This window comes from Hevea brasiliensis, chromosome 15 (genome assembly GCF_030052815.1).
Source record: "Hevea brasiliensis isolate MT/VB/25A 57/8 chromosome 15, ASM3005281v1, whole genome shotgun sequence".
Classification (NCBI taxonomy): Eukaryota; Viridiplantae; Streptophyta; class Magnoliopsida; order Malpighiales; family Euphorbiaceae; genus Hevea; species Hevea brasiliensis.
The window spans coordinates 47035233-47059133 of NC_079507.1; the positions used below are offsets into that span (position 1 = coordinate 47035233).

The following is a 23901-nucleotide window of genomic DNA, read 5'->3' on the forward strand; positions in this document are numbered from 1 at the left end:
TCCTTCCTTGCCACCCCCTTTGCCCTCCATAACCAAGCTTTACCAAGCTTGATTTCTTGGGTTTCCATCCATTAAAACCTAAATTTCCCAACATAAAAAATTGTTCTATCATCTTGATTATCCTTTTGGGAGCAAAAAGAAGAGGAAAACAAGAGTTTTAGCAAGTGGGAAAATCTCACTCCTTTGAGGTTAGTGACCTAACCATGAATTTTACTTTAAATTCATGATAAGGACTTTGAATGAGTGTAAATTACAAAGAAAAAAAATTGTTGAATACCATTTGTATGTAAACCCTAGATTTTTGATAGCCATAGTTAGGGTTTGATTGTGTTGAGTTTATTGAAATTAAAAGACTATCATGGCTGCCCATAATATGTATTTACTAAGTGGATTGAAGAAATGCAACAAAAATACATGAAGGGTAATGTGTGAGTTAGGGTTTGGGGTGGTAAAATGGGATTTTGACCGTGTAATGATGAAAATAGGTTTTAATAGTCAATTAGTGACCATTTAGTTCTGTTTAAATAAAAAATGAAGTGTGTTGAGTGATGGGATTGGGTTTGGTGTGGCTGCCATGAAAGTGACCTGCAGAATGGAGTGACCTGTAGAATTGGACTTGAGTCCAGTAGGTTTGGGCAGCCATAACTTGAATTGTAGAGGTTCAATTGGTGCAAGGCCAATTAGAAATGAAGCTAGACACATAATGGCACAACTTTGGTGAAGAAACCATGCCCATAAAACTAGACCAAGTGGACCAAAAGCTTGCCTTAATCCGGGTGACCTGCAGTCTATTTCTGCAGAATGACACTGTTCATTTGGCCATAACTCAATGTAGAAAGGTCCAATTGATCTGAAATTTTACCAGAAATAAGCTGAGATTTAGGCCAACAACTTTCATGAGGGACCCTAATCCAAATTATGACCATAACCTATCTAACAAGTGAGTTGCAGTCACTGTTCACTGCACTATAGATATGGTCAGTTTAGAAAATTTTCAATCCGGTCAGTTGTGGTTTTTGGATCATAACTTGAGCTATAAAACTCCAAATGGAGTTATTCAAAAAAGGAAATTCAACTAGACAAAATAAGGAAAAACTTTCATGTTGATTATTTTGCCAAATTCCCACTGCAAAAATGAAAAATGGAACAGTAAAAATGAAGCATGAAAACTAAAAATTTTGCTTAATTAACATTAAGCTTAGAAATGGTATTGGCAACCAATACCAACAAATTTTAAATGCAAAATGTGGTATGTTGGGAGTATTAAAACCAATGTACCTATTGTCTATGGAAAAGTTAACATTTTGGTTGACTAATAAAGTAAATAGTAACACCAAAACTTGAAATTCAAAAATTATAAAAACTTAAAAGTGTAAAATGCCCTAGTATACTTAACAAGATTGGTTTGGATAGCTTGGCATGCCAATAGGGTTTTGTTAGCAGTACTACATATGGCTTTATGCCATTCTGTGTTTCATGGCTTTCCCATGCCATTTTGTGATATAATAGCCCTTGGCTATGTTATTTGAATTATTACACTTGGGTTTTAACCCGGATGATTATTACAGCTTATTAGCTATTCTGTTACACACCGGGAGACACAATGTGACCGATGGTGTGATAGTCTGAGGTACTTAGTACCCAGTGCCAGTTTACCCGTTTATCCAGTCCAGTCAACTAGTATGGGTTACTCGGGCAATGATAATAAACCTTATCAAATTTTAAGTGAATAATACTACAAATAATACCAAAAATTAAGTTTAACCAAAAATGAAATCATACATTCTGCATAATTATTTTATTCTATTTTAGTTTATTTTATATTGTCACCACTAAGCAGAATTGCTTAGCACGTCGCTTTTGCCACGCGCAGGTACTAGAGACCTAGCTGGGGAGCCTAGCAGACATCAGACGGGGTGAGTCTTCAGAGCTGCATCAGGAGTCTAGATTCACCTCACATCTGCACTGCATATGGTAGGACATTAGGACTATAGGTGGCCCTTTTGTATTTTTGCATTTTGTATTAGTTTGGATTGTAACTATGAACTCCTGTAATTATGTATTAATGTAAATATATGAAATTTCATATTATTGAGATTTTCTGCATAATGTATGTCGATAAATGAAATGTTGAGAATTATTTGTGAATATGCTTCAAGTGACGAAGTGAATAAAAAAGTTTTGAAAATTGTATTGTGATTTGAGATTGGGATTTTGAGATTGACATGAATGTGTATAATGGAGTTTGGATTTAGAAATTATTTTGGAAGTGAACATGTTCAGAAGAACTGTTTTTTCAATTTACCGCCGGCACTTTGCCGGATTTTCTATAAAATTTGTGGGAAAATTTAGATTTATCAAAATTGAAAATAAATGAATTAAAAGGGATAAATGGTAATAGAAACATAAATTGGTGCTCTGGCACACTGAGTGGCATAACTTGCTCGGCTACACTGTAGACGGGTAAGGGGTATCACATTTTCAATTTTCTCTTTCTCTTGTGTACTCTTTTTTACTGCCCCTTCTGATTCTATCCTTTCCAGTTCTAGGGCTTGTGAAATCAGCTCAGAAAAATTCTGGTGTCTGAATCTCACAACTTACATTCTTAAGCTAGGCCTCAACCCAGCCTCAAACCTCTTACACTGGTCTTTGAGGGTGGTGACCAAGCTTTCGGCATAGTGGCTTAGTCGAGAGAAATCCTGCTCATACTCTGCTACAGTTCTGTCCCCTTACTTTAGACTTAAAAACTCTTGCAACTTCATGTCTACATAAGTATCGGGGACCCACTTGTGCTGAAATTCTTTCAAAAAGTCTGCCCATGTGAGGACTGGTGGCTCTACCAGGCTGGGGGGATGGTCTTCCACCACTCATATGCCTCCCCTTGCAGAAGTGATACTGAATATTCGAACTTCAACTCTTCTACACACTGCAGCTTTCTGAAAACCCGTTCCATTCTCTCTAACCACTATTTTGCCTCCAGTGGATCCACAGTACCCTTAAACTTGGTGGCCCCAAATTTTATTAATTTTTCATATTGCCAAGCTGAGGGTTGTGGTTGTGCTGCAGGTGCCTGTATCTGAGTTTGAGGTGGCACATTTCCCACCATTTGTTGAAAGAATGCAGCCATCTACTGTGCAAACTGAGCAGGGAACTGCGGTGCTTGAGGAGGAGCTGGAGTGGTTGACCCACTCACATTCGGGAGTGCTGGGGCTTCTCCTCGGGCCTCAGCCTCAACAGATTGCTCTACGGAATGATCTCCCTCTTCCATTCCATTTTCCATAAATTTTCTACTCTCTGATAACAAACACAAGGAGGTTGACCTCCATTAGTGCATATTCATGATGTAAATATGTCATATGTATCAATTAAAGACACTTGAGTAGTTGTACTTATCAAAGAAATATTCACATACATAGTTAAAATTTATTGCAAAACCATGCTCTGATACCACTAAACGTGTCACACCCTACACCTTAGTAAGATGTAACATGATCCTGTAGTAAATTTAATGATTTACTGTACTTCGCCTACTGGTAACCCATTAAATATACTACAAGGGATTTTAAAACCATTTTCTTACATTTTGAAAGTGGTGAGCATTTTGGTAGGAAATAAAAACATTTAATTGAAGTTTGAAAACTAGTTAAGATTTTTGTCCCATTTTATTTTTTTGCAAATTTTATAAAAATTTTGGCAGAGTGCCATCTGTATTTGGGAAAAACAGTTATTTAAAACCTGTGAAAAACACTTCCAAATAATTAATTTCAACCCCATTTGCAACTACCAAACTTCAAATCAACAGCAATAGCAACACTTCAATTCAAAATCCAAATTTCAAATCAAGAATTGATATCTCAAAACATTTTATAAACTCATGCACATTGCATTTAAAATATTTAATCTACATTCATAAGTTAATTTACAGATGCAAAATCTGAAAAATAATATTATTATACATTCACTATACAACTGCTCACTCTACCTTAATGCATATGACACTAAACCATTTACATCAAAATAATTACAAAGGTATTAACAAATACCCATACAAAAATTCTTCAACTGTGCTCCTCTCTGACTGTAGTAGCTCACTCTGCAGCTGTGTCCTTTTCTCTATCTACGACAGCAAAGAAAGCTATCGCTAAGTATAAAAATACTCAGTGGTGCACAATAAATATAAAATGCAAAATATAAAACATTTGTCAATAATTCATAGTTCAAATATTTCACAAATTTTTTTTCAAATCACATTTACACATTTCACAAATTTCAAAACTTAATATAACACAAATTTGATCAAATAATTTAATAATCATAGTGTTGCCAATCAATAACACAACTTAGGCCATGACACAAAATTTCCAAACATGTCGTGTTGTACACCATGACAAGGCAAACTCACCCCACTAATCGAAATCAATGAGGGAGGTGGCTAGCTAGCTAATGAGTACTCATCCAAACTCACCTCAGACTAGCAAGCCATAGAGGGAGGAATATAATCAAATATCAAACTCACCCCACAAGTGGAGGAGGAACATATTAATATTGCCATGCCAAGTGTGAATTAAAAAAAAATTTAAATTAAGTTATTCAAATATTTTCTGCAAAACATAATCAATTTCTAAAGTCAAATTTCCATTCCCAAAGTGGCAACACAGTAGTTCTCAAAATCCATAATTAATACAATAATTTCACAATGCATAACTAAACAAATTTTCTATGAGAAAACGATAAATTAAGGTTTATTATGCACAAACCTGACGTGAGTCACCTCTAGGCCTTGTCTCAGTCTCTTCGACCTTCCAGGTCTTTTTCAGCTGAAATACAAAATTTATAGTGTCTCAGTAACTTTGCCTCACAACGATTCCAATAATTAATTCCTATAGCTTAAACTTCATCCTTGAACATTTTCATGTTGAGGTTACTATTTATGGTACTATTCAAGTCAAAATATTGACTTTCTTATGCTTAAAAGGTATGGGAACTCTAATTATACCCACATACCACATTTTGGTTACCTAACTTGTTGGTTTTGGTTGTTCTCTCAAAACTTAGGTCTTTTAGGCAAAATTGTAAATTTTCAGTTTTGGTGACCTATTTTGCACTGTTCCATTGGTCATGTTACTGTTAGAATTTTGCCAAGTTTTCTTCATAGAAATTGTTCCTTATTGTCTTAACTTTATTTCCCTTTTTGAATCACTCCATTTAGAGTTTTGTAGCTCAAGTTATAGCCATTTGAACATGGCTGGCCGGATTGGCCTAACCCAGATTTCTGGGCACCAAAACTGGTTCTGGCAGTTTTAGGTCACTAAATTTGGGTGGCTAAATGACTTAGTTAAGGGCATAATTTGGGTTTGTGTTCTTCATGAAAGTTGTAGGTATATATCTCAGCTTTTTACTGGTAAAATTTCACGTCATTTGGACTTGCCTAGCCCAAGTTATGGCCAAATGAACAAACACTATTCATTTAGTCATTTTTGTACAGGTCAGAACACCCTGTTCCAGATTTGGTCAATTGTTCACTAGGTTTTAGTCACTTTCTGGGCATGATCCCTGAATGAAAAATGTGCCATGTTGTGTCTAGTTTCATTTCCAATTAGCCTCACACCAATTGGGTGGGTAAATTTTCAGTTTTGGTCCTACTGGTTGCAGAATGCCCATAACCAATCCAAATTTCCATTTAATTCCAACACTTCCAACAAACCAAAATTGGTCATACATGATCATTTTTCAACTCAAACAAGGTCAAACACATCATTTGACCAATTCTCAAAGTTTTGTCTCCCAAAACCCTAGGTCCAAACCCTAACCTACTTGATTTGTTACGTTTAATTAGTTCCAAGCATACAAACACCATTTCTCAACTCATTTAAGCTCTCTAACATGTTTAATTCAATCAAACTCAATCAATTCCTACCACATCTCAAGCTAGCTGAAATTCCATGGAATTCTATACATGTTATTTTTGTTTCATTTTTTTTTTCACAATTTCTAATGTAATTCAACTACTTAATTATGAATTTAAACATAAAATTGAAAACTAACCACTAACCTCTTTTGTTGAATTTTTTCCTCTTCAAATCTCCTTTCTTTCCTCTTCTTTTTGTTGTCAATAGTTTTACCAAGCTTCAAAAACAAGGTTTAATGAAGGAATTTATGGAATTTATGGTTAATTTTGGGGTTTCAAAAGCTCAAAGAGAGCTTTAATGGAAAAGAGGAAAAGAAAAATGAGAGAGAGGAGAGAGTAGGTTCACTACAAGATGAAGAAGAAAGGGAAAAAAATGAATTTTCTTTTCTTTTAACTCTTATTGGCTCCTTTTTATGTTGCATTATCTCCTAATTTTCAAATTTTAAAAATTAATATTTATTGTGTCATGGATGATGTCATAAACTTTTTGATTTTTTATTTTTCACTTCTTTTTCATTTACCTCTTCAATTTAAATCTATATTTCAAAATTTTCATTTCTCAAATTTTATTGGACAGTTAGGTCAGGAGTCAGCTCAAGGGGTAAATTGACCAAATTGTCCCTTGCTGGTTTAATCCGGTTTGTAAGTTATTTGTTATTTCTTCTGGATCCCTGACCTAATTATTTGACTAGCTTAACAACTCTTTTTCGTGATTTTCTCTTTTCCACTGTGTTCACAATAGTTCTAAGGACCGCAGCGTCATATTTTCCCATTCAAAATTCGAGTTAAGACTGACCTCGCAGTCACTTCCCAGGAAGGTACCCATTGCTGTGACTCTCGACTCATTTAACTTCTTATGTACTATTTTTCTTATTTATACTTAACTAATTGACAATTACTAATTATTTGTGTTCAGAGCTTATCTAGTTGTCTTAGACATGGTTCTAATCTCCTTAATTATCTAGACCGACACCGATCACCAGAATTGTGAAATATAACAGGCTATGCAAATAGGGGTATTACAGGTAATGTCATCTCCAGAAGAGGAGAAGCACAACCAGAGCCCGGTGAACCATCAGAGCCACAGAAGGAAGCCCAAGAACCACCTCACTATGATTCTCCAGCCCGAGTGCCTCCCTACACTCTACCCCTGACAGATCCCATCCTTGCCTACCTTCAGAGAATGGAAACTACCTTTAATAACAGGATGCACGCAATTGAGGATAGTCTCTAGGAGGCCCATAACAAACTGGATATGATCATGGAGAGACTTGATGGCGAGGGACCATCGTCACCATCAGAGACTTTTTAGAGCTAGGACTGTAGGATAAGATCTTTCATGTAAAAATTTATATGCGCTAATCCTATTCAGTGCTCATAGGTCTTTATTGCTTGTTTTTGTCCAAACCTTAAACTTCTTAATAATATAATATGCCTTTTTCTGATAATTTTGTGTGCTATGCTTTAATTTTGCATATTATGTTGACATTAAGGACAATGCCACATTTTAGTTTGGGGGTACTAATGCATTTCATGCATTGCATTGCTTAATTATATCCATTACATACTTGTGTATCAAAAATCCAGAAAATTTTACAAATTTTAAATTCTTTATTTTTTTTTTGAACTGGCTTTTAACTTTGAACTATAACCTCAAAATTCAATGAGCTAATAATTGGACTCCATGGGATGAGGAATGAATGTATCTGGATAGGCAAAAAGGCTTTAATCATTGTCTGTAAAACAACTTAATCACCTTAGTGGAGCTAGACTAGTTAAACCCTTCATAGCTATTAATTTGTCATATTGAACTTGCAAAGTAAGGAGAAAATTTTTAAAATACAAGCAAACTTAAAAATTCCTCACCAGCTCTAAAACATGTCTCTTAGACCTATCAAGGTGAAATCCTAGTATATGCTTGATGAAGAAATAATTAAGGCATTCTTTGATATAACCTCACTGAGCCTTAGCCACCCTTAATTAAAATATATATCTCTTGTAGCCAATTTGAAACCTATATCTACCCCTTAAAAATTTATTGTTCATCCATATTATTTACCTAGCCTCTAGCCTAAACACTTACCATACCCTTTTGAGGAAGCTAAATACATAAGTAGAAAGTATATTAAGTGTAAAAAAGGGAAAATGGAGAGAGGATGTAGAACTCAAGAAAGAGTGCAAGTGTGCAATTGAAATCAAAGAAAAAATTTCCTTTCCGACCTAGAAGACAAAAGGGACATAAAAAAAAAGAAAAAAACTAAAAGCTCCTCCTCTCCATACAAAATCGGTGAATAAACTTAGTATACTTGATATTTTATGCATACATGCTATCCTCATATTTACGTTCCCTAAAAACCTTTCATTGGCAACCAAGTCATTATCCTCTAACCCCATTATAACCCTTTGAAGACCTTTTGATCTTTTGAAAACTGTATGCTACATTAGTGGAGATAGAAAATTGAGATATGCATATGAAGTTAGAATTTAAATACTCCATCACAATTATCCATAATAGAGGCAAATTTGGGGGAGTAAGTGTTTCTCAAGTCTATCCTAATAAAACAAGTTATTTGTGACTTATTAATAGCCTTGCATAGAGGAATAACTAGCTAAAACTCCACGAAAAGTGTGAAGGTTTAAGCAGGTAACTATTGAAGGCCTTATGCCTTGAAGGAAGGGAATCGATATGAAGGTTGAAAGAGTTCAATTGTGTTCATATTGAGTCTATGGTTATGTTTCTAAGCTTTCCCCTAAAAAGTGTTCTAAAGAGAGTTTTGATTTGCTTAAGGACAAGCAAAAGTATGAGTGTGGGGGTATTCGATACACTTGTATTATATAGATTTTTTAAGTACATTTGTATAATATTTCATAGCATTTAGAATATTAATCCCATGCATAACCATTAATTTCATTAACTTCTGTAAATTCCATTGCTAAGCTCTAAATTCCATGTTTTCTGCATCATTTCAGGTATTTGGGTGAAGTTTAAGAGCATAGAGAGTGGAAGGAAACTTGGAAAGGTTAAAGGATTGAGAAAAGTTACTAATACAAAGTACACAGATCGTGTAAGCAAAGCCACAGACCTGTGTAACCTGCTGCCAAAAGAAAGCCAAAAGAGCCAAAGAAGAAGAAAAAGTACACGGGACCTGTAATTAGACCCGTTTAAGCTATGGAGACCCGTGTAAGTCTCTGCCGAGCACAAGCTTGAAGAGTTCTCCAAAAATAGAAGTACACGAGCTATGTAACCAGATCCGTGTGCCCAACGCGGACCCGTGTAAACTCTGTGCCAAAGCAAGATGCCACCATTTAGCTCCAATAAGTTACACAGCTCTGGGCCGTGTAGTGACACACGGGCTGTGTACTATGTGGCAGCCAGTTTCCTAATCCAAATTCCAGCTCTTGTTTACACACTCCAAACAGACTCCTAATGTTTTTGGGATTCTAAAGATCTAACCCTATACTAGCTATTATAAATAGAAGTAAAAAATGACAACAAGTGGTAGTTCCTTTTCAGTTCAACCTTTTTTTGTAGAGCTTTTGGGAGTTTTTAGAAGGGTTCTCATTTTTCATACTTATATTCTCCACAACCATCTTGAAGAGTAGAACACCAGTACAGAAGGGAAATCCTTAGTCGCAGTCCCACAGGGATCGAGACTGCAGTCATTCCTCTTTGGTTCTTTTATTCTATTTCTCTAAACAGACTCTTTTTGTTCTTTTATTTTATTTCCTTCATCTTTGTTCAACTCACCACGAGTGAGTAATTCCTTTATTCTAGAATTAGGAGAGTAATATTTGCAATTTTTATTATGGATTAATATTAAGTTTTATTTATTGGATTTGAGTTTAGTTCTTTGATTCAACTTCTTGTGATCTTAATGCATGCTATGTGTCAATACCTACTTAGTATTGATTGCAGATATTAATTGAAGGACTGAAAAGTGAAGATTAATATTAGAAAATTGAGATCTTGAACCTAGGAAATCTGACCTAGAGATAGGCTGTTACTTTGGTGCAATTCCAAAATTAATCACAGATCTTAAAGGGTTTTAATTAATTTAATCACCACAAAAGTAGGGTTTAGGTTAATTAAAATACACCTTAAGTGCCTTGAGAGAGGATTTAGGATATCCTGGGATTAATTTTCATCAAAGCAATTATTCTCAAACCGTTGAATAGACAAGATTAAGATCCATAGTAAAGTTATAATGTGAAATCTTAATTCTGGAATTGCTTTTATAAATAGTTTAATTCAAAAATCACTTTTAGCATCTTAAATAGGTTTAACTCATTCTCATCCATATTCAATAGCCTAAACAGTCAAAATTATTGTGTAGCCTGGTACTTGCTAATTAAATTTCTCATGGGAACGATACTTCACTTATCACTTTATTACTTGTTAGCGATCCGTGCACTTGCGGTGGTTGAAAAACAAGCAAACAAATGGTCTCTGCAAAGCTGTGAAATCTGAAGATATATTGGAAACCTTCAAAATGATGACGAAAAAAGGGTGTGCTCACAACATAATCCCATATAATATACTTATAGAGAGCCTGCGTAATGCTCGAAAAGGTGAATGAGGTTTTGGACTTCCTGGAAGAAATAAGAAACAAGGGACTGACACCTGATGCTGTTAGTTGTGGCATAGTGCTAAGTGGTTTTTCCAATAATGGGGATTTGGATGGAGCCTACCAACTCTTTAGAAAAATGGAACAACAATATAAGGTTTGTCACATTGTAGTGACCTACAATATCATGATTAATGCCTTCTCTGAAAAGCAAGATATACATATGGCAGAAAAGCTTTTTCTTGAGATAGAGGATAAAGGCTATGCCCCAGACAGTTATAGTTATCGTGTCATGATTGATGGCTTCTGTAAAATAGGAAATGTTGATTCTGGATATAATTTTCTCCTGAAAAAGATTCAGAAAGGTTCATTCCGTCACTGACAACATTTGGACGGGTATTAAACTGTCTTTGTGTGCTGCAGCATAGAGTTCATAAAGCAGTTGGCATTATTCGTCTTATGGTGAATTGTCTTTGACGCTGTGGACGTTATCTTTGAGGCTGATAAAAAGGTGATTGTGGCACCTAAGATTATCTTGGAAGACTTGTTGAAGAGAAGTCATATAACATATTATGTTTATGAACTTCTTTATGATGGTATTAGAGATAAGAAACACTGAAAGAAAAAAAAAAATTCTTCCAAGAGGGTCTTAGTTTGATTGATGAAAGAGCTCATAAATTACATTCTTGGTTGTGAGTGTAACTTTTATGCAGTGAGTTCTGGTGAAAGTCAATCATTTACCGCAAGTTTCAACTTTCAAATATAGAATAGTTAGCAACTCCAGTAGCAGCTAAAATAATTTATTGCAAAAAACAATGGCATACTGGGTTAACTTTTATTTCTTTCTTTTTTTTTTAAGAATTCCTTTTTTGTTGTGCTGTCTATATGATGAATGAGTAGAATGAGTGGATTTTAATTTCAATTAACATTGTTATAATACTTGCTTTTTTTCTTTCTAATGATGAGAAAGTTGTAATTAATTTGCTACTTTCTACCCTTGACCAAGTTTTAGTGGCCTATATATATGAATAGTTGGTTGGCCATTATATGGAATGTATTACAGAGAGCCCACAAAGTGGAGAGATATGTTGAATTCTATGAGTTTTGCTTGAGTGATTTTAAGGGTGAGAAAAATAATTAGTAGTTATAATTATTTTTCCTTGATAGTGAATTTGTTTGGTGGAGTAGGTGTAACACCCCTATTTGCATAGCCTGGTATATTTCACTATTCCGATGACCGGTGTCGATCTGAACAATTAAGGGGATTAGAACCACACTTAAGACAACTAGAGAAGCCATAAACACAAATAATTAGTAATGTCCAATTAGTTAAGTATAAACAAGAAAAATAGAACATAAGAAGTTAAACAAGCCGAGAGTTACAGCGATGGGTGACCTTCTCGGGAACGACTGCGAAGTCATTTTAAACTCACATTTTGAACCATAAAATGTGACGCTGCAGTCCTTGGGACCCTTATGAACACAGTGGAAAAGAGAAAATCACGAAAAGGAACTGTTAAGCCAGTCAAATAATTAGGTCAGGGAGTTCGAAGAAATATTGGATTATTTGCAAACCGGGATGAATAGGCGAGGGGCAATTTGGTCAATTGACCCCGAGAGCTGACTCCTGACCTAACTGTCAAATAAAATCGGAGAAAAGAAAATTTCGGAATCGAGAATTAAATTAAAAAACTAATAGAAAAAAAAAGAAGAAAAAATGAAAAAGGTGTGGGGAGATGACATCATGCATGACATCATGCATGATGCCATAAAGAATATAATTAATAAATTTACTTAAATTGATTTTTGGTCTTCTTAAGACATAAAAGAAAAGAAAAAAAAAATAAAACACAAAAGTCTTCTTAAAAAACGTCACTCTCCCTCTCCCACACCAAAACCTCCATTAAAGCTCAATTTTGAGCTTGCATATTATAAGATTTCACCATAGAAAAGTAAGCCACCATAGTTAAAGCTTGGCTAGGCAACTTGAGAAGAAGATTGGTCATCAAAGAAGGAAGAAAAGAAGAAAGAAAATTGGAGAAAAGGGGAGTTAGAAGTTGCTACACAAAGGTTAGTGATTTAAGTTGCAAATGAGTTTATTACTTGTGTTTATAACTTAGTTAACTTAGAAAAATGCTTAAAATGAAATAAAAATTTGTTGAGGGACCATGAATGATTTCCAGCCAGCATGTATATGGGAATATATTTGCATGGTTTGGTGGATTTAATTAGTTATATAAACCTTAGTTAGTTGAATGACTATGGTTAGAGGCATGGAATCAAGTAAATGCATGAGGTTAGTGAATTAGGGTTTGGACATTAGGGTTTAGAGACCAAAAATGTGAAAAACTTGTAAATGGTGTCTTTGACCTAATGTGAAGTGAAAAATGGTCATTTGTGACCAAATGAGGTGTGTTAGAAGTGTTGGAATTAAAAGCTAATTCGGATTGGATAAGGTCATGTGCTGGCAGCATGACCAAAATTTCCTTTGAGGGACCAAAAATGAAATTTTACAAGTCCAATGGATATGGGACCAATTGGGGATGAAAATAGGCACTAAATGACACAATTTTCATTGAGGAAGCCTGCTCAAAAAGTGACTAAAACCTAGTGAACAAATTAACCAAAGTTGAGAAATTGCAGGCTGCCCTGCACAACCTGACCAAATTAACAGTGTTTGTTCATTTGGTCATAACTTGAGCTAGGCAGGTCAAAATGACCTTAACTTTTACCAGTGGTTAGATGAGATATAGACCTAAAACTTTCATGAAGAACACCAACCCAAATTATGCCATTAACCCAATCAAATTACTGAGCCAAGTTGGGTCACTGAATCTGCAGACTGCAGATTTTCCATTTGAATAGTAATGTTTCAATGGCTATAACTCTCTCTAGAAAACTCCGATTTAGGTGATTCTTGAACCGATGGAAACCTAAGACATAGTAAAACATTTCATATGAAGAAAATTAGACCAACTTATGGACTTAACTTGATCAAATTGTTAAATGAAGTTGGATCAACAAATCTGCAGAACCAAAATTCTGCAGCATGAACAGTAAAAGTAATTTGCTTATAACTTGAGCTACAAAACTCCAATTGGGGTGCTTCTAGAAGGAGAATAAACTTAAGACAATAGGGAACATTTTCTATGAAGAAAGTTTTTCCAAATTCTAACAGTAAACTGACCAATGAAACAATACAATTAGCGATACCAAAAATGAAAATTTGGCCATTTTGCCTAAAAGACCTAAGTTTTGAGAAAATGACCAAAACCAACAAGTTTAGTGACCAAAATGTGGTATGTGGGTAAAGTTGGAGTTCCCATACCTATTGAGCCTTAGAAAGTCAACAATTTGACTTGAATAGTGTAGTGAATAGTAACCCAAAACACAAAATTTCGAGAACGTCGAGTTTAGCACGTTAGAGCTACATAAAAATAAGGCTAAATTTATTTTTAGATTTATATTAAATTATGGTAATGAAACATTGTAAAATTGTGTGTTTCAGTTGAAAAGAATACCAAGAAAGAACCCGAGGAGTCGAGTCAAGGCCAACAGGCGACTCGCTTGAGGTTTGTGCACAACGTATACTTTTATAATCATCTTTTGCATACTGTTTTGAATAATGTGAAATATTGGATTATGGCATTCTTATGATGTTTGATCTAAATTGTTGAAAGTTATTATGTATATTTGAAATGACAATGTTTAGCAAATTGTTAAGATAAGTTTTGAAACCACAGTGTTATGACCATATATTTGAACACCTCACTAGCACGACTAGTGGGGGTAATTAGTTTCGAATTTTGATTCCTTCTTTGGAGAAGTGTTGAGGTGTGCCAGTAGAAGAGGATGTGAATGGATATCCATAAATTTGAGCTAGCTAGGCTTGTGATGTGACTTCTCTTTAGCCTCTGGCTATTGAGATTCTATTTGTTTCGAATGGCATGATCTAATTGTGGGTTTTATGAAATTTGTTTTGATACTTCGAAATGAACTTGGTTTGCATTAAAATTTCGTAATTCATGTTTTGTGTTTAATGCTCATGTTTAGTCAAATTTTTTAATAAATGTGATTTATATTCTACATAAAGATTATTTTAGTATGTTGTGCACCACTGAGTCCTAGTACTCAGCGATAGCTTTTATTGCTGTCGCAGATACAGAGACTAGAGTAGCAGCAGACTGAGCTGCTAAGGATTAAAGATCATTCAGCTTGAAGTTATCGGGTATAATTTATACCCTAATCGTAAATATTTCTTTTGATGTATGTATTGCATATAAAAGTATGGACATGTAAATGGGTCTTGAGCAGCTTGTACAAAGTTTGTATGAAGTTTGTAATAAAAAAAAATTTAGTTTGAACTTCCTTTGATGTAAATTTTGTAATGATGTGTATATAAATTGTTTTGTCTCTAATGAAATATGAGTGGAACTATTTTATTTAATTTGAATCAAATGTATTGCTAGTATTTTTAGGATTATTAAATTTTGAACTTGAGAAATTGATTGAAATGATTATTGAGTTGTTGAAATGGATTGGGTGTGATTGTGAAATTGAAGTAGTTGTTGGGGACAAATTTTTATAAGTGCTTTTTACAGGTATTTGAAAAACTGTTTTCTCAAAATACAGAGGGAACTCTATCAAAATTTTTATAAAATTTGCGAAAAAATAAAATGGACAAAAAATATTAACTAGTTTTAATTTTAACTAAATGTTTTAAATACTTATTAGAAAATGCTCACCACTTATCAAAAATAAGAAAATTGTTTTAAAATCCCTTGTAGGGTACTTAATGAGTTATCGGTAAGTGAAGTTCGGTAGTTCATTAGGTATTCTATGGGATCATGTTATGCCTTACAGAGGGGTAAGGTGTGACAGTAGGCTTATGCCGAACTACATTAAACTTTGTGTTCTTTATTTTGTGTGGGTGTGGTTTTATACAACAAGTGGTATCAGAGCCTGGTTCGAGATGTCAAAGATGGCGAGCACAAAATTTGAGGTGGAGTCATTTGATGGGAAAAATAATTTCAGTTTATGGCAAAGCACCGTGAAAGATGTCCTTGTACAAAAAGGATTAATTAAAACATTGAATGAGAAGAAACCATCGACCATGAAAGATGATGATTGGGTGGAGCTTCAACAAAGGGTTGTGAGTACAATTGGATTGACGTTAGCCCCATATGTGAAGTACAATGTCTTGGAGGAGACCTCGCCTGTTATTTTGTGGAAGAAATTGGAGAGCCTGTACATGTCAAAATCACTCACAAATCATTTGTACTTGAAGAAAGAGTTGTACCAACTCAAAATGGATGAAGGTATAGATGTGAGGGATCATCTTAATATTTTTAATAATTTAATTACCCAATTAACTAGTGTTGATGTGAAAGTTAATGAAGATGATAAAGCCCTCTTGCTTTTAACCTCTCTCCCACACTCTTATAAAAGCTTGGTGACAGCTCTAACAGTTGGGAAGGAGACTTTGAAGGTGGAGGAGGAGGTTATCGCAGTTATCTTGGATGATGAGAAGTTTAAGAAGACAGGTAGTAGCAATGAAGGTAGAGCTTTTGTTGTTGGTTCTAATCATGGTAGAAGCAATTCACATGGAAATAATTTGAGAAGGAATAGTAGATCGAGTTCGAGCCAAAGAGTAAACCATGAAGATAGAGAATGCTACTACTGTCATGAGAAGGGCTACATTCAATACCATTGTATGAATATGAAGGAAGATCTTGTAGAGTTTAAACAATTCAAAAGGAGTCACGAAAAAGAAAAAGAAGGAAGTGTTGTAATTGCAATGGATGATGGTATTGATAGTGAATGTTTAAATGTTGATGATGATAAGGAAAAGACAAAAGATTCATTACAAGATGAGTGGTTAATAGATTATGCTTGCCCATTCCATATTTGCTCAAAGAAGGAGTGGTTTGGTGTGATTGAAAAAAAGAAAGAAGAAAAAGTGAAGTTAGCCAATGGGAACAAGATAAAAGTTGAAGGTATTGGAAGAGTGAAGATCAAGATGCCTGGTGATCAAGTAAAAGTGTTCAATGAAGTGAGATATATTCCTAAATTTAAAAGGAACTTAATTTTCTTGGGTAAATTGGATTCTTTGGGTTATGGGTGTTCGATTCATGGTGGAGTCATGAGAGTTAGCTGAGGTGCTCTTGTGATAATGAAGAGTGAGAAGATTGGTATAAAGAATCTCTACAAATTAGAAGGAAGCACATTGATTGGAAGAATGCAAGTGGAAGCAAGAGGCAACTTTAACAATCAAGAGTGCAATGAAGTACCCAAGAGAAAATTGACTTTTACAGAAATTATGAAGACTAACTCCATTTGACTTGGAGGTGGAGATTGTTAGAGTCCAAGTCCAATTGAAATTATGAAGTATAATTAATTTAGGAAGTATAATTAGTTTAGGAAGTTTAGTAGAATTTAAATTATGAAGTTTAATAATTAGAGTCCTAAAAGGACTAAGTTAGTGGCCTATATATATGAATAGTTGGTTAGTCATTATATGGAATGTATTGCAGACAGCCCACAAAGTGGAGAGGTGTGTTGAATTCTATGAGTTTTGTTTGAGTGATTTTGAGGGTGAGAAAAATAATTAGTGGTTCTAATTATTTTTCCTTGATAGTGAATTTATTTGATGGAGTAGGTTTACGCCGAATCACGTTAAATTTTGTGTTCTTTATTTTGTGTGGGTGTGGTTTTACACAACAGAAGCTTAATCACATTGAAGTTTGCCCAAAAGCAATGGATTTGACTCACAGAACTGCCAAGAGAATAAGTTCTGATGGTTGAGGGGCACTTATAATTGATTATGGTTTAAATAGAGTAGTTTCATCAGACAGCTCGCTCGTCTGGTTTCTTCTTCTTATTTGTTCTGTTATTTAGACACTATCCTTAATTAATACCAGTGACAATTCTTTAGTCCATCTAATAAATAAGATGTAAATAAGATGACCCTCTAATATTTTGATTCTGATTTCATCACTCAGTATTAAAGAATAACAACTTTATCTAAATAGAGTTATCCCCGATGGTATTCATATCTGGTGTCTCGAGCAAAGATTCTCAATACTTTATTCAATGCAAGTCATTCCATTATTTAAGACTAATTAAGCCAAATATGGATTCTCCATGTGCTTAGCAATTTCTGTTCATCTAAACATACAATGTTTGAATACTGGGGAACTCTGTGGTTTATGCTTGTCCTTCACGTTTTGTCGTCAACACTCTCATTTGGGTTTAAAGGACTGTGCTGTTTATCATTTGTATTATTTGCACTATAAACTAGGCTTCTTTCACTAGACATGTGCGTATTTTGCGTTTGTTGTATTTTGCAGGCAATTAGGAAACACTGATTTGTCAACATACTCGACAATCCTTGGTCTGCTGATCTCAGTGCATGCGTTGATTTTGCTTCCATGAGGCACTCTGCTGAGGAAGCTTCAGGTGTGTCTCCTCTTTCCTCTGGTTCTAGACGTATCTTTTCCTTTTCTTTTACTTTTTTAAGTCCAAAAGCAGTTGAAATATGAACTGGAGAAAGAAACAATGACGTTAATTCTTGGCATTGCAAAATGTTTTCAGAAGATGTTTGTGTCCATGGCCGAATTACTCGGTCCCAATTTCTTGGTTCTCCGGGAGTAAATTTTCTTTGGATCAGGCTGAGTCTCTGAAGACAGGATACTGGCGTCTGGTGGGTGCAGGTGAAGCGCCCTTTTGGGAGGGACCCGATGAACAGGAGCTGGATGGAATGAGTACCCCTTATTTGCCAAAGGCCATTGTGAACAGGAAGCAAGGAGTTCCAGTTCCATTTCAATAAAGTTTGAGAAGCTTCATGTTTTGCAAGATTTTCTATCTTAAGCATTTGTACATAAATAGCTTATTCTACCATCCAATAAATTTCTAGTTTCTAGTTTAATGTTTCTTGCAAAATCTGGTTCTATCTAATGTGCTGAGATGTGTTCAATGTGAACATCATTATCATAGCATGTTGGTTCACATCATATCGACATAAAACATAGATAGGATCTTGAACAAATAACTCTTTATGCTTATTAAACTAGATTTAAAATAACGTGTTTTGGATGTAGATAGAATACCAGTTTAAATTGCATGGAAAAACTTTTTAGTTGATAGAATCAAATCTTATGAACCAACTAATGCATTTTTTAAAATATGTTTGTTAAATCGTGAATAATGATAATATTTAAGGATTATTAGTAATTTACCCAAAAAGTAATAAGGTCTTTTTATTAAGCATTAATAACTAATGATAAATTTTTTAGATGGAGTACCTACAGGTTGATGAAATCAAATTTTAAAGACTGATTAATATAATTTTAAAAAATACATGTACTGAATTGTGAATAATAATAATAATATTTAGAAATAATAATAATAATAATAATAATAATAATAATAATAATAATAATAATATATGAAGGGGACATTAACATTGCCAATAATGCCTTCATGATTTATATTATTTATAAAAATACTTAAAAAATTATATTTATAGCAATATATATATATATATATATATATATATATATATATATATATATATATATATATTTGTGGCTAATAATATAAATTATTGACCAAAACTCGTTGCTAATTACTTATAGCGACTTTTAGCAACAAGAAGTTATTTTATACAAAGTCGTTGCTAACACTTTCAGTAGCGAAAAGCTATTGTATACAAATTCGTCGCTAAAAATTTTTAGCGGCAAGTTATTTTTCGCTAATATTTTTAGCAATAAAAAGTTGTTCAATGTAAATTTGTCACTAAAATGCGACGAGTTATCCATCTTTAAATTTATAAATAATTTCAATTTCTAAATTACTATAATTAATATAAATTAAAATTTTAATATTATTTTAATCATAATTATACTTATACTAAAAATTCTATTATAATTCTACATTAGTATTATTAATTTATTAAAACTTATTTAGTTTATTACAATAAAATTAATAAATAACATTAAATACTGAATCTCACCTATGCTAATTTATTTTTTTAATTATTTTAAATATTTACAAACTTATAATATTAAACTATAAAATTACTGTTAAACAATAACTATTTAATTAGCATAAATAAACTATTCAATTAAATAAAAAAAATGTAACACCCTAGGCAAATCCCACATCGACAAAACACGGGAGAGATGCTGGGTTCATAAGATGGAGGTTTCTAACCCCCTATTGACGCGTTTTAAAACCGTGAGGGCTTCGGCCTAGAGCAGACAATATCACTAGTGGGCCGAGCCAATACATTTGTGGTATCAGACCCGCTTCGCGTGCAACCTTGAGCGATGGTGGGGCAAACCTCAGCGAGGACGCTGAGTCCCATAAGGGGGGTGGATTGTAATACCCTAGGCAAATCCCACATCGACAAAACACGGGAGAGATGCTGGGTTCATAAGATGGAGGTTCCTAACCCCTATTAACGCATTTTAAAACCGTGAGGGCTTCGGCCTAGAGCAGACAATATCACTAGTGGGCCGAGCCATTACATTTGTGGTATCAGAGCCACTCCGCGTGCAACCTTGAGCGATGGTGGGGCAAACCTCAGCGAGGACGCTGAGTCCCATAAAGGGGTGGATTGTAACACCCTAGGCAAATCCCACATCGACAAAACACGGGAGAGATGCTGGGTTTATAAGTTGGTGGTTCGTAACCCCTATTGACGCATTTTAAAACCGTGAGGGCTTCGGCTCAGAGCGGACAATATCATTAGTGGGCCGGGCCATTACATTTGTGGTATCAGAGCCGCTCCGCGTGCAACCTTGAACGATGGTGGGGCAAACCTCAGCGACGACGCTGAGTCCCATAAGGGGGGTGGATTGTAACACCCTAGGCAAATCCCACATCGACAAAACACGGGAGAAATGCTGGATTCATAAGTTGACAGTTCGTAACTCATAGTGACGCGTTTTAAACCGTGAGAGCTTCAGCCCAGAGCGGACAATATCACTAGTGGGCCGAGCCATTACATTTGTGGTATCAGAGCTGCTCTGCGTGCAACCTTGAACGATGGTGGGGCAAACCTCAGCGAGGACGCTGAGTCCCATAAGGGGGGTGGATTGTAACACCCTAGGCAAATCCCACATCGACAAAACACGGGAGAGATGCTAGGTTCATAAGATGGAGGTTCCTAACCCCTAGTGACGCGTTTTAAAACCGTGAGGGCTTCGGCCCAGAGCAGACAATATCACTAGTGGGCCGGGCCATTACATTTGTGGTATCAGAGCCGCTCCGCGTGCAACCTTGAGCGATGGTGGGGCAAACCTCAGCGAGGACGCTGAGTCCCATAAGGGGGGTGGATTGTAACACCCTAGGCAAATCCCACATCGACAAAACACGGGAGAGATGCTGGGTTTATAAGTTGGTGGTTCGTAACCCCTATTGACGCATTTTAAAACCGTGAGGGCTTTAATCCAGAGCGGACAATATCACCAGTGGGCCGGGCCATTACATTTGTGGTATCAGAGCCGCTCCGCGTGCAACCTTGAACGATGGTGGGGCAAACCTCAGCGAGGACCCTGAGTCCCATAAGGGGGGTGGATTGTAACACCCTAGGCAAATCCCACATCGACAAAACACGGGAGAGATGCTGGGTATATAAGTTGATGGTTTGTAACCCCTATTGACGCGTTTTAAAACCGTGAGGGCTTCAGCCCAGAGCGAACAATATCACTAGTGGGCCGGGCCATTACATTTGTGGTATCAGAGCTGCTCCGCATGCAACCTTGAACGATGGTGGGGCAAACCTCAGCGAGGACGCTGAGTCCCATAAGGGGGGTGGATTGTAACACCCTAGGCAAATCCCACATCGACAAAACACAGGAGAGATGCTAGGTTCATAAGATGGAGGTTCCTAACCCCTATTGACGCGTTTTATAACCGTGAGGGTTTCGGCCTAGAGTAGACAATATCACTAGTGGGCCGAGCCATTACATTTGAAAATTTTGGACCATTTCTCGATTTGTGCGTGTCATCCTTGCGCAGGGGCCATGCTAATCTTCTCTGTATCGTTCCAAGCGCTTTTGGGAATGAAACCTCCCAAGGGACAAATCCGTGAGGCCCATGGGCCAAAGCGGACAATACTAACTGGAGAAGGATCGGGCTGTTACAAAAAATATATTTTTATCAATAGATATAAAATTCTAATCCAATTCAATGATAATTATTTTATTTGTTATAAATTTTTAGCATTTTTTTTAAATATTAGTAATAGATAACCTTTATATTTATACACTCTATTTTTATGTAATAAGATTTAAAATTAATTAACTTTGATTTATAATGTAATTTTTTTCCTTTCTTTATTATTTTTGTTTATATTTTTTTCTCCAATAGGAAAATCTATTTATAAGTCTTCAATTTTTTTTAAATCTTTTTAATATAACAGATTGAGAATGGTTACACATGAATGTGATTACAAAGATTTTGTTATTATTACCAATATCAAATGAAGCCAATATCCTTACAAATTGAATAACATTTATATAGGCTAAAATAGATTAATTATCCTTCTTTTTATGTGTAATATTGACACATCCTATAATATTTTAAATGATTAATATCATTTTTCGTATATTAATTATAATTTGTTAATATCCTTATGTGCATAAATATATATTTTTTTATTTTTAATTTATTAGTCAATTTTAGTTAGGTTGTTAATTTTGACCATAAAGTTATAAGAAAGTCTATTCATATTTTTATATATATTTATGTGAAAAGTTATGCTCTTCTTAATATTAATTTTAGGTTGATATATTTTAAATTTTTAAAATAATTAAAACAAGTGGTAAATATGAAAAGGAAAAGAAGAAAAATATAATTTAATTATTTTAGAGTATTAATTATATAATTAATATGAATTAATTAAAAATACATGATTAAATTTATATTTGTATTTATGTTTTAATATACAATGTATTTATAACATATATAATATAATCTATAATTTAAGAAATAAAAAAAAATATTTATTAAATATATTAAATAGGTATTACAATTATTTGTTTTAAGCAATATGACTATATATAAAATTTCAAAATATCAATATAATAAAAATAAATATTATTTTAAATTACAATATAAGATATCACATTAATTTAGCAAATTAATATTATTTTAAATTATAAAAAAATAATATAAGCAAATTAAAATTTTTTTTAATAAAAAAATAATATAACAAAATTTGAATAAATTTTTCAATGAGCTAACTTACATTTTTTTTTAATTTCTTTTAAAATTTAAACAACTTCACCTATTTTTATTTTTAAAACTTAATATTATATTTTTTAATTATATTACATTTAAATTTATAACTATGTTATTATTATATATAATACATAACTTTCATGAAAATATGATCCAATAAATAATATAATAATTTTCAAATAATAAATATTTTTATCTATATAATTAATTAAAATAACATTAAAATTAATATTTTAATTTAAATAATTAAATATAATACTTATAATACTATGATAATATTACATCACATATAAAATTTAACAAGAAATTATATATCTGTAAAAAAAAAAATTAAACCATGAGCATGTATAACAGGAACAATAATGTGTAATGCACGTTACAGAAAAACTAATATATATATATATATATATATATATATATATATATATATATATATAAACACACAGTGCACCTAAGTAAATAAGGAACGGGATGAATACAGAGGTTAAACAAGCATCCCACACCTAGATGGTTCCCCACATAGATCTTCCCCAAAACCCCCTAGTAATTAAGGTAAACAATATATATATTAAAAAAAAAAAAAAAACACCCATTTCTATACCCATTTTGGAAGAGCGAAGAAAAAGAGGATGTTTTGTCAATAGGAAAAGAAAGTATTGATAGTTGTAGGATTATAAACAAGACCATCAAATCACATGAGCAATCTAAACTCTCCAAACCCAAGTTCCTCCTTTCACGATAGCCTTTCCCTCGTCACCTTCTTCTCTCACTCTCACTAGCCACATCTACCATCCCTAACGATGACCTTACAAGTCAGCTTTGCTCTAGCAATAACAAGAAGGAACCATCCTTTAACCATGAATGGCAATGGGTAGAAGTGGAACAAGCGAGCAATCGAAGGAAGGAAATCACGTCACCGTAAGTTCCCAAGCCCCTCTCCAGCGTTCATGGCCACCAACCATGATGAGTTTGATGGCAAGTGAATCTAGAAAGTTTCAGCTATCATTCTCAACCCATAACAGTAGAAATGAGGCTTTGAGGAGAGAGAAATGAGGAAGGAAGGGGATGGATATGGCAGTAGCTTCTTGAGTAGATTCTGGACAATTCGGCTATCTGATCAACAATCCAAGGGCATCAATGAACTTAGAATGTTGAACCATTAAGATGGGACCAATCCTG

The 23901-nt window shown here is 34.2% G+C and overlaps 1 non-coding gene across 1 annotated transcript; it reads right to left on the reverse strand.

Annotated features, from left to right (window-relative positions):
* Positions 1–21452: 21452 nt before the first annotated feature.
* On the reverse strand, positions 21453–21554 carry LOC131174254 (U6 spliceosomal RNA). The gene has a single exon (XR_009144502.1). It is a non-coding gene; the product is annotated as a U6 spliceosomal RNA (small nuclear RNA).
* Positions 21555–23901: the final 2347 nt, after the last annotated feature.